General features: G+C 39.3%; 1 pseudogene; it reads left to right on the forward strand.

Moving 5' to 3' along the window:
• Positions 1-10120: 10120 nt before the first annotated feature.
• On the forward strand, positions 10121-10552 carry LOC617694 (NADH:ubiquinone oxidoreductase subunit B4 pseudogene; annotated as a pseudogene).
• The last annotated feature ends 502 nt before the right edge of the window (positions 10553-11054 follow it).

Genomic DNA, 11054 nt, shown 5'->3' on the forward strand with positions numbered 1-11054 from the left:
ACTCATCTAAGAACCCAAATTCATGTCTCCCAGGAACAACCACATACTACTGGTATATAACCAATTGTATATATGCATTTTATGTTTTCATTTTTAGAGATCATTAATTGCTTTCCACCAAAGAAGATGAGGATTTCAGTGTCCTTATACCCCCAGTCTAGATTTGTCTCCTTTCTCCACCATTTCCATTCTCCCAATATCAGAGTTGTGTGTTTACACTGGGCTTCTCTGGTGGCTCAGTGGTAAGGAACGTGCCTGCCAATGCAGGAGACGTGGTTTCTGTCCCTGGGTGGGGAAGATCCCCTAGAGAAGGAAATAGTAAGCCGCTCCAGTATTCTTGCCTGGGAAATCCCGTGGACAGGGATTTAGTGGTGGGCTTTAGTCCATGGAGTCTCAAAGAGTCAGACACAGCTTAGTGATTTAGCACACATGCACACATTTACCTTTTTTTTTTTTTTTATGCTTGGTTTTTCTGGCCATGCAGTACAACAGCAGGATCTTAGTTCTACCAATAGGGAGCAAATCCATACCTACTGCGGAAGCACAGACTCTTAGCCACTGGACAGCCAAGGAAGTCCCTGAGTTTACATTATTATGATAGCATAATTTAGCTAATGTTCACAAACTCCTGTAGTATGCCATGATTATGTTTCCTTTCTTGTACACAATTGTGCTTTTCCTGGAGTTTTGAATTTTTTGTTTGCTCAGCTTGCTATGTGTCTCTTAGCAATTCTTCTTCCAAACACTGACAGATATGTAAAACACATTCCCAGTAAGTCAGGCACATCAGGTTATCCGTGAATCCCCTTTTGTAAATGTTAGAGCAGGAAGAAGTTAGAAATGACATCCTTGTATGTAAAGTAATAAAAAAAAATGGTGGGGACTGGCAGAAGAGGTCTTGTAAAATTTGTTTTAGGTGTTGGCATTCTCCTGTATACCTCTTCCACAGAAAGACAACAGATTGCATTAAAAAAATGTATTCAGAAATAAATATTCTTGTTATAGGAAGAGGCTTGAGCAGTAGTATCTGGTGATTCTTATTCTATCCATCATTAAAAAAAATACCAGATAGATATCTGCTAGTCAATTGAAAGTTAAAAGAGAATGTCTATTAAAATGTCTTCCAGCTTAAGCAGAGAGTGCCTGTGAAAACACAGGAAGAACATTGTGGACCCATTAAACAGACGAACTATCTGGGGACTCTGTGTGTGTTCCCATATGCATTCATATACACACATGTTAATTATGACGCATGCAATCTGTTTCATTATATAAAAGCAACAAAAAGTTTCCCAGTTAGTTAATAAACATTGCAAAATTCTGCTACCAACACCTGAGTCCCAGTAATTAAGTATGAAGGGTAATTTTACTTGTGAACATAAATGCAAAAATATTCAATGTAAGTCCAATGTGTCAAATTTAGCAAAATATTAAAGTCTCTCTTATGGGTAACTGATCTATTCCATGAGTTCATGTATTTTTGAAGACGCTCATCACTAATAATATATTGAATTAGTAAGTCAAGTGAGAATAGACATTTGAACAAATTCATTCCCATTCTTGTTTTTTAAAAAACATATTTTAAAGTAGAAATAGATGAGTATTTTAACATGATAAAAAACACAGTATTTGGGGTTAAAAAAAAAAACACAGTAAAACACATTAATGAGCATCAAAAAAGGAAGGGTTCTATGAAAAATGAGGTTTGAGAATACTGTTTAAAACAGAATACATTTGAGTCAGTTCTAATGAGGTGGATGAAACTGGAGCCTATTATACAGAGTGAAGTAAGCCAGAAAGAAAAACACCAATACAGTATACTAACGCATATATATGGAATTTAGAAACATGGTAACAATAACCCTGTATGCGAGACAGCAAAAGAGACACAGATGTATAGAACAGTCTTTGGACTCTGTGGGAGAGGGAGAGGGTGGGATGATTTGGGAGAATGGCATTGAAACATGTATAATATCGTATAAGAAACGAATTGCCAGTCCAGGTCTGATGCAGGATACAGGATGCTCGGGGCTGGTGCACTGGGATGACCCAGAGGGATGGTACGGGGAGGGAGGTGGGAGCGGGGTTCAGGATGGGGAACACGTGTACAGCCGGGTTGATGTATGGCAAAACCAATACAATATTGTAAAGTAATTAGCCTCCAATTAAAATAAATAAATTTAAATTTTTTAAAAAAAGTAAAAAAAAAAAACAAAACTGTAAATAACAGGCCAGAAACAGCAACAATTACAACCAGATTTCTTATTTGCAGATCTCCTCAAAAGCTTTTATGTTCTAACATGAATGTGAGTTTCTAAGAAGCTATTTACTTATTTTAACATTTAAAAATTTGTGTTGGAGTCTAGTTGATTTACAATGTTGTGTTAATTTCTGCGGCACAGCAAAGTGATTCAGTTATACATACGTATGGTTTTTTTTAATTCTTTTCTGATTTTATTATTTCTTTTATGATTTATCACAGGATACTGACTAATTCCCTGTGCTATACAATAGGACCTTGTTTATCCATCCTATATATACCAATTTGCATCTGGTAATCCCAAACTCCCAGTCCTTCCCTCCTCCCACCCCTGGCAACACAAGCTTGTTCTCCATATCTGTGAGTCTGTTTCTGTTTTGTAGATATCCCAAGAAGCTATTTAATGTTCAATATAAGAATTAACCCCCTCTTTATAGCAAAAATAACAAAACGATACTCTGGCATAGCTTCAGCCAAAACTAGGTACAACAATAAAGACACAATATAACTTTACCAAGAAACGTAGAAGAGCTGGAGAGATAATGTGGCTGTTACTGCATAGGAATACTACCCAGATGTTTATTTTCCAAAATTAATTTTAGGTTTAATATCATAAAAATCAAGACGTTATTTATGTGCAAGCAAACGTGAGATGGAAAAGGGTTGATAATGAATCTCCAAAATACATCTGGAAGAAAAATATTAGAGAATTGCCCAAAAAAATATTCTTGAAAAAATAATAAATTTAACTTTATTTGCCATCATGTCAGATATAAAAATATCACGCATAGTTGCCCTAGTTAAATAATACAGGAACTAATAAGCAAAAAAAGAAAAAAGAAAATTAAATTGATAATATATGAACAGGCTCTTTTGATGCATACATATTGGATATTGCTAAAATACACACATTGAGAAAAGAGGAATGATTACATGCATCTGATGGACTGAATAGCTAAATGGAAAAAAAGTAAAACCATGCAAGAAGTGAAAGAAAATATATGTGAGGGTATATCTGATTGGAGGGTGAAAGAGTCTTTCTAAACATAACCCCAACGAAGGATACAAACAAAATGATTGCTGGGCTTGAGGCTCTAAGAGGGAAAACTTCTCAATAAAACAGCTAACGTCTTAAGATTAAAGGACAAATTCACATTGAAAAAACATTGAAAAATATGAAAATCGGTGATAAAAAATAAATGTAAATGTGAGTAAAGTGCTCAGTCACTAAGTCGTATCCAACTCTTTTGTGACCCCCCCTAACTGTAGCCCACCAGGCTCCTCTGTCCATGGGATTCTCCAGGCAAGAATATTGGAGTGGGTTTGCCATTTCCTTCTCCGGAGATCTTTCCAACCCAGGAATTGAACGACAGTCTCCTGCGTTGGCAGACAGATTCTTTACCACTTGAACCATCTGGGAAGCCCAAATGTGACTAAACTCATGACTAATTCACAAAAGTGGAAACACAAATAGTGACTATATAGACAAAAGCCCAACTCAGTGATTATCAAAGAAATGCTAGTTAAAAGTTAACATGCTAACTAACAGATTAGCAGAGATTAAAGATGCTTAATTCTTGTAATGATGCAATGGTAAATATGTGCCACACACAGTGAGACCATAAACTGGTATGTTTTTTTTTTTAGAAAGTATATTTAGTATGTATATTTAGAAATATATATCAAGAGTCTTGAAATAGTTTGCAGTTTTTGATCTGATACTTCTCCCTTTAATGATGAAACTGCTGGAAGAAGTAACAGACACAAGCACTATGCTTTAAAATGTTCACGACAATTTTTATTCATTAATAAAATGGGAGGAAAGCACCCACTTCAAAAATGAAGAGTGATTACAAAAATTGTGACGTCTTCAAATAATGAAATATCACATCAACATCAGAATGCTTGCTTTAAAATATTATTCGATAACAGTGGACAAGGTTATGCTAAAACGTTATAGAAAAAGACAGGATACAGAACTGTATGTGTAAGATAATCCTGACTCATCATTAAAAAAGAGTGTCAGAAAACAGTGTCCACATGTAAATGTCAATATGCTATTAGAAATAATTTTTAAATACCCAAGGTAATTTTCAGAATTTAAAGATTCCCTAAGGTGGACTTTTATACATTATCAGGTAAACACAGCACATATAATTATTAAAAAGTGCAAATATTTGAATGAATGAATGCATTGCTTCTGGCAGTTTTATTCTATTCCTAGAAAGGGCCTGGGGTGGCCACAATGAGTTGTATTTCTGACATGATTTTGTTATTAGTACAGACATTAAGAAAACAGTGGGGTAAGTAGGGGGGAGCAAATTGAGAGAGTATAGTTGACATATATATATATACACACACACACACACACACACACATCTCACCATATGTAAGATAGATAGTGGGAAGCTGCTGTTTAGCACAGGGAGCTCAGCTTGGTGCTCTGTGATGACCTTGAAGGGCGGGAATGAGGGGGTTGGAGGGAAATATAAGAGGGAAGGGATATATGTATACTTATAGGTGACTCTGTTGTATATCAGAAATCAACACAACCAACACAAAGCAATCATCCTTCAATTAAAAATTTAAAACAAACAAAACAAAAACCAAATGTAACAATAATGAAAAAGCTTGAAGTAGTCTTGAGAATTACCCAAATGTGACCCAGTGACAGGAAATGAGCTAAGGCTTTTGGGAACATGGCACCGGAAGACTTGCTCCAAGCAGGGTTGCCACAAACTTTCATTTTGTAAAAATGTGCAACATCTGTGAAGCACAGTAAAGCCAATGCAACGTTAAACATTCTCATCTTAAATGCAGATCACTAATGAATTTGTTGAAACAAAAATGGCATTTAAAACAGATATCTTAGGTCATTTCATTTCCTAATTACTATGTATTTAGTTGTCTGGATATTATATACACAGTATCTTCTTCAATTCCATTCAATGAAGAAATACTTGAAGTTAAAAAACAAAACAAAACTTGGATGAGGAGAGGTCCAAGCCCACTCAGTTTTCAAAATGGGTAAACAGGGTGACTTAAGAAATCTTATAGAATTTATAAAGGGATGTAAAATCCACTATGCAAATTATAAAACCTACATCATATAAGTTACACTAGTTTCCCAAAACTTTGACCAAAACAGAAAGCATCCTTTTCATCAAGCTAGAAAAATACCTGGGGTTAGATAAATTTATAATGATGATTATCAATCAATCAATCTTTATTTTTTGATATTGTATCTGTTAATTGCTTTGTAAGATCTTGTTTACCATCTCAAAACACAGCTTTTATCATCTGTAACATAACTGCCTTTTCTTCCATAGTTCAATATTTTGTTGATTGTGTTGGTAACTTCTGATTTTGTGCATGCCAAGTGGCTTCAGTCATGTCCGACTCTTTGTGACCCCCGTGGATTACAGTCCGCCAGGCTCCTCTGTCCATGGGATTCTCCAAGCAGGAATACTGGAGTGGGTTGCCATTTCCTTCTCCAAATTCTTGTGAGCTCCAGTTTATTCCATAAAAACAGATACTTTTTGAAACCAAGGTCAAACAAAATGGGTGGTGTTATTCCTTCTGAGATGTTGAAATTTGGGGGAAGATCAAGCAACAGTGATGATGGTGGAAATACCCTCTTCTTGACATAAAATGCAATTTTAGTTACACAACTGAGAACAATTAGCCACATTAATTCTGGACAGAGGACCCGGTGGGCTACAGTCCATGGGGTCGCCAAGAGCTGGACACGACTGAGAGACTAACACACACACACAGCCACATTAATTGGAGAAAAAGAGTTGTGATGCAGAACTTTTCTTGGAAAGATAGGTATTTTTAGTTTCTCCAACGAGCCCGACCTTGGCTTTCTTACAGTAATCGCGATAGAGAAGATACCTAAATCTGTTAGATCACTGCCAAATTCTTTGGGGCAGAGCTTCCCTTCTTGCCATCCATTTCATTTTTCCTGTCTGTTTTTCTAGGAGAAGCTCCATCTGAATAAACTGCAGATCAGCTCCTCCTTTCTGGCTTATTTCTGTAGTTGTGTTTGTATATTTTTCTTTATCGCAGTCCTAATCCACATCATTCTCATGTGTTATATGCTATATGGACACTCAGCTTCCAGGGATTCCCTGGTAGCTCAGATGGTAAAGAGTCTGCCTGCAATGTGAGAGACTGGAGTTTGATCCCTGAGTCGGGAAGATCCCCTGAAGAAGGAAATGGCAACCCATCCCAGTATTCTTGCCTGGAAAATCCCATGGACAGAGGAGCCTGGTGGGCTACAGTCCACAGGGTTACAAAGAGTCCGACACGACTGAGCGATTTCACTTTCACTTTCATATACTATACAGACTCTCAGCTTCCATGAAGAGTTTCAGCCGGTTTCTAAGACTTTGAGAAACCTATATGCAGGTCAGGAAGCAACCAGTTAGATCTGGACATGGAACAACAGACTGGTTCCAAATAGGAAAAGGAGTACGTCAAGGCTGTATACTGTCACCCTGCTTATTTAACTTATATGCAGAGTACATCATGAGTACATCATGAGAGACTGAGCACACACACTCATTGCTATGGTGGCCCAGGTCTTAAGAAATTTGTCTTCCAAACAGTGTTTGTTTTGTTTGTTTGTTTTTCATGGAGTTCTGATAATGAAGTCCATAATTTTGTATAGGTTGCTCTCTAACATTTGTAACATCCATGCATGATAGTATCCAGAGGCTGGTTAAAACGTTTATGTTAGGTCAAGTAGCATTTGCATTTTAGTATTTACAAATTAATTATTACAGTGTTTGCTGGCAAAACAAGCTCTCTCTGTTCGATGAGTATTATATAAATTTACATCAGTGCTAGTTTCTATTTACCATCTGAACCACCAGGGACCATTATTTGGGAGGAAATACTAAATAATTTGACTTGTATATACAATTTGCCTGTATGTGTCTGTATGTGTGTTTGTCGGTATGTAATGTAGGTGTGTGTGTTGTGTGTATGTGTGTATATATTATATTATATCATGTCATATTACATCATATCATATCATATATATTATATAGTGGGCTTCCCTGCGGCTCAACGATGAAGAATCTGCCGGTCAATGCAGGAGACAGGATTTGATCCCTGGGTCAGGAAGATCCCCTAGAGAAGGAAATGGCAACCTACTCCAGTATTCTTGCCTGGAGAATCTCATGGACAGAAGAGCCTGACAGGCTTCACTCCAAGGGCTTGCAAAACGAGTTGGACATGGCTCAGCAACTAAAGAACAAACAATAAATATTATATAGTATTTTTTTCCCCAAGAAGGACTTACATTTTTATATCTGACTTGATGACTAAACTAGATCCTTTACAAAGGAACACACAGGGTTTCCCTGGTGGCTCCGTGGTAAAGAATCCCCCTTCCCAAGAAGGAGACACAGGTTCGATCCCTGATCTGGGATGATCCCACATGCCACAACTATTGAGCCTGTGCTCTCGAGCCCGGGAGGCACACCTACTGAGCCCAAGCACTGCAACTAACGAAGCCCCTGCGCCCTAGATCCTGCGCTCTGCGACGAGACAGACCTCCGCAATGCGAAGTCCATGCACCACAGCTAGAGAGCTGTCCCCACTCTCTGCAACTAGAGAAAAAGCCTGTGCAGCAGCAAAGATCCAGCACAGCCAAAAATAAATAAAATTATATAAATATATATAAAAGGAACATACATGCCGCATGCCCCTGGTCACTGGTTCTCTTTCTTTATCTCCTTTGCTGTCTGTCAAAGAGAATCCAGGGTCTTCAACATTATTCTCTAGTATTACAGTCTGATTGTATCTCAGGGTAGCCCAATGATATTTACACAGCAACACTAAATCTCTTCAAGTCTGTGACCTGTGTCCTGGTGTTATCAGCGAGGGTGACAGGACATGCTCACGAAGCCTGTCAGGATCATTTCAACAGCACGTGGGAAGGACTGACCCCTCCTCTCCCCGGATCAGAGAACATTGTGTCAGCTCTTAACTACGGTTCAGCATGCAGCACTCCGGGTTACTTTTTATTTCCTGGATTTACAAGGTACCGTCCTGGAATACCTGATCTTAGCCTGTAAACTCCCTAAATTCTCCAGTAGAAACTGCAGGGTGTCCTGAATTGGAGTTTTAAAATGGAACTTCATCTGTCGTGCCAGGACACACACTCCTCGAGGTCAAAGTTGACAGGACGGGAGAGGCGGTCCGTCCAATCGACTTTCCAGCCGAGCGCAGATTCCACCATCTGCGGCCAAAGTCAGCAGAGTTGGGAATCATAAACAGGAGGTCTGGAACTGTCCCTTCCAGCTTAGGCAGTTGAAATCTGGCAGGAAGAGTCTGACAAGCCATTCAAATAGGTCCCAAAACACATCTGTGGAAGTGAGGAAGGATCAAGCTGAGCCAGTCAAAACCAGCAGGGGGGTTTAGATAGGAAAGGCTGAAAATTGCCCTCCTGGAGCAGAAGGTAACCAACCACACGTGTTAAAAGTGAAAGATGGGCCCAGCACTGTGCCAGGTGGCGTGCAGAAGGCGACGGGTGGGTGTGAGCCTTAAATTGAGACTTCAGGAAGCTTAGATCTACTTGGTTTTCCAGACGAGGGGAGGTGAGGGACCACACAAGTCGCCTGGGACTTCACTGTTACTCTGATCTTTCTGACACTCTTTCCTCATCAATATAAGAAGCTTCATAGGTTTAATTTTCAGCCAAACCATATCCAATAATAATTCCCAACCCCCAGACCCTCATCATGTTTAGTTATTATTGGAGGAGGCCAAGGGAGTAATGAGGGCGTCCCTGGAAGCTCAGATGGTAAAGAATCTGCCTGCCATACAGGAGACCCGGATTGAATCCCTGGGTCGGGAAGATCCCTTGGGGGATCTTGCCCAGAGAATTCCATGGACAGAGGAGCTTGGTGGGCTACAATCCATGGGGTCCCAAAGAGTCACATACTATCAAGCGACTTGCTCTTTTCACTTCAAGGGAATGCTCAAAATAAAAAAGGACAAGAGAAAAGATGGCTAAAATCCCAACTGTTTCAAGTGAAGGGTGAAAGAATTAAAAAATAAGCCCAGAGCGACAATAACAACAAAAACAGTCGACTGAAATGACCCTTGATGAGGAAAGAAGAGACAGAGGAACTGAAAAAAAAAATAAAATAAAGACATACACACACAAAAAACCCAAAAACTGTCATCAAAGGGCTAACATTTTAGAGGAAAGTGGCAGACAGGGAGAGACCTCATTTTCAGGAATTTTGTGTGCTCGTTGTTAAACACAGTCATGATTAAACAAGAAAATATATAAATTGCAATCAAATGAATTATCTTAAAGGTAATAAATATTGAAAGCTCATTTGCTAATTTCTATGTGATGTTTACTACTTTTATACCGTGAAAATCATTTGTGTCTGTCTTTTCTGGAATGAATGGTGAGCTCCTTTGCCTCTCTTCCCAATTCTAGTTCTGAAGATTTCAGATTCGTGGTTTGAAATCAGCTGTACTGGGAACATGTACACCACTGACATCAGGAAAAGCTAAAAATACACAAAGTACATGGAATTAGATACACTGGGGCCAGGCAGGCGTGTCTTTCATGAATTTGACTTCTTATCTTTTATGAAAAGTTTTTAAATTGGGCTACAATTACCTTACAATGTTGTGTTAGTTTCTTCCATACAGCAACATGAATTGGCTAGATGGATGCATATATCCCCTCCCTCTTTGAGCCTCCCTCTCCCATCCCGCCTCTCCAGGTCGTCATGGCACACCGAGCTGACTTGTTTATTATTTTGCTGGTTTTCTAGACTTAAGAAAGTGATTGTGGCAAGCGCGGTTTTGTGCCAGGTCGTCAAGATGTCATTCCCCAAGTGTAAGGCATCGCGCTTGGCCAGCCTACCTACTACCCTCGACCCAGCTGAATACGACATATCTTCTGAAACTCGGAAAGCACAAGCCAAGCGATTGGCCATAAGATCCCGGCTTAAACGGGAATACCAGCTTCAGCACTACGACCCTAGTTGCCGAGGGGTTATCGAAGATCCTGCCTTGGTTCGTTGGACCTATGCAAGATCAGCAAATATCTATCCCAATTTCAGACCCAATACCAAGATCTCCCTCTTAGGGGCTCTGTTTGGAATTGGGCCCCTCATCTTCTGGTGTTATGTTTTCAAAACTGACAGAGATAGGAAAGAAAAACTTATCCAGGAAGGAAAATTGGATCAAACATTTAACATCTCATATTAAGTCTGACAATGATGTCTATATGTACTATTGTTTAAATAAATCAATTAATCATTAAAAAAAAAAGAAAGTGATACACAGTGGGAAAAGTATTTATCAGATCAGATCAGTCATTCAGTTGTGTCCAACTCTTTGCGACCCCATGAATCGCAGCACGTCAGGCCTCCCTGTCCATCACCAACTCCCGGAGTTCACCCTGACCCATGTCCATCGAGTCAGTGGTGCCATCCAGCCATCTCATCCTTTGCTGTCCCCTTCTCCTCCTGCCCCCAATCCCTCCCAGCATCAGAGTCTTTTCCAATGAGTCAACTCTTCACATGAGGTGGCCAAAGTACTGGAGTTTCAGCTTTAGCATCATTCCTTCCAAAGAAATCCCAGGGCTGATCTCCTTCAGAATGAACTGGTTGGATCTCCTTGCAGTCCAAGGAACTCTCAAGAGTCTTCTCCAACACCACAGTTCAAAAGCATCAATTCTTCAGCACTCAGCCTTCTTCACAGTCCAACTCTCACATCCATACATGACCACAGGAAAAACCATAGCCTTGAC

This window comes from Bos taurus, chromosome 21 (genome assembly GCF_002263795.3).
Source record: "Bos taurus isolate L1 Dominette 01449 registration number 42190680 breed Hereford chromosome 21, ARS-UCD2.0, whole genome shotgun sequence".
NCBI classification, from domain to species: Eukaryota; Metazoa; Chordata; class Mammalia; order Artiodactyla; family Bovidae; genus Bos; species Bos taurus.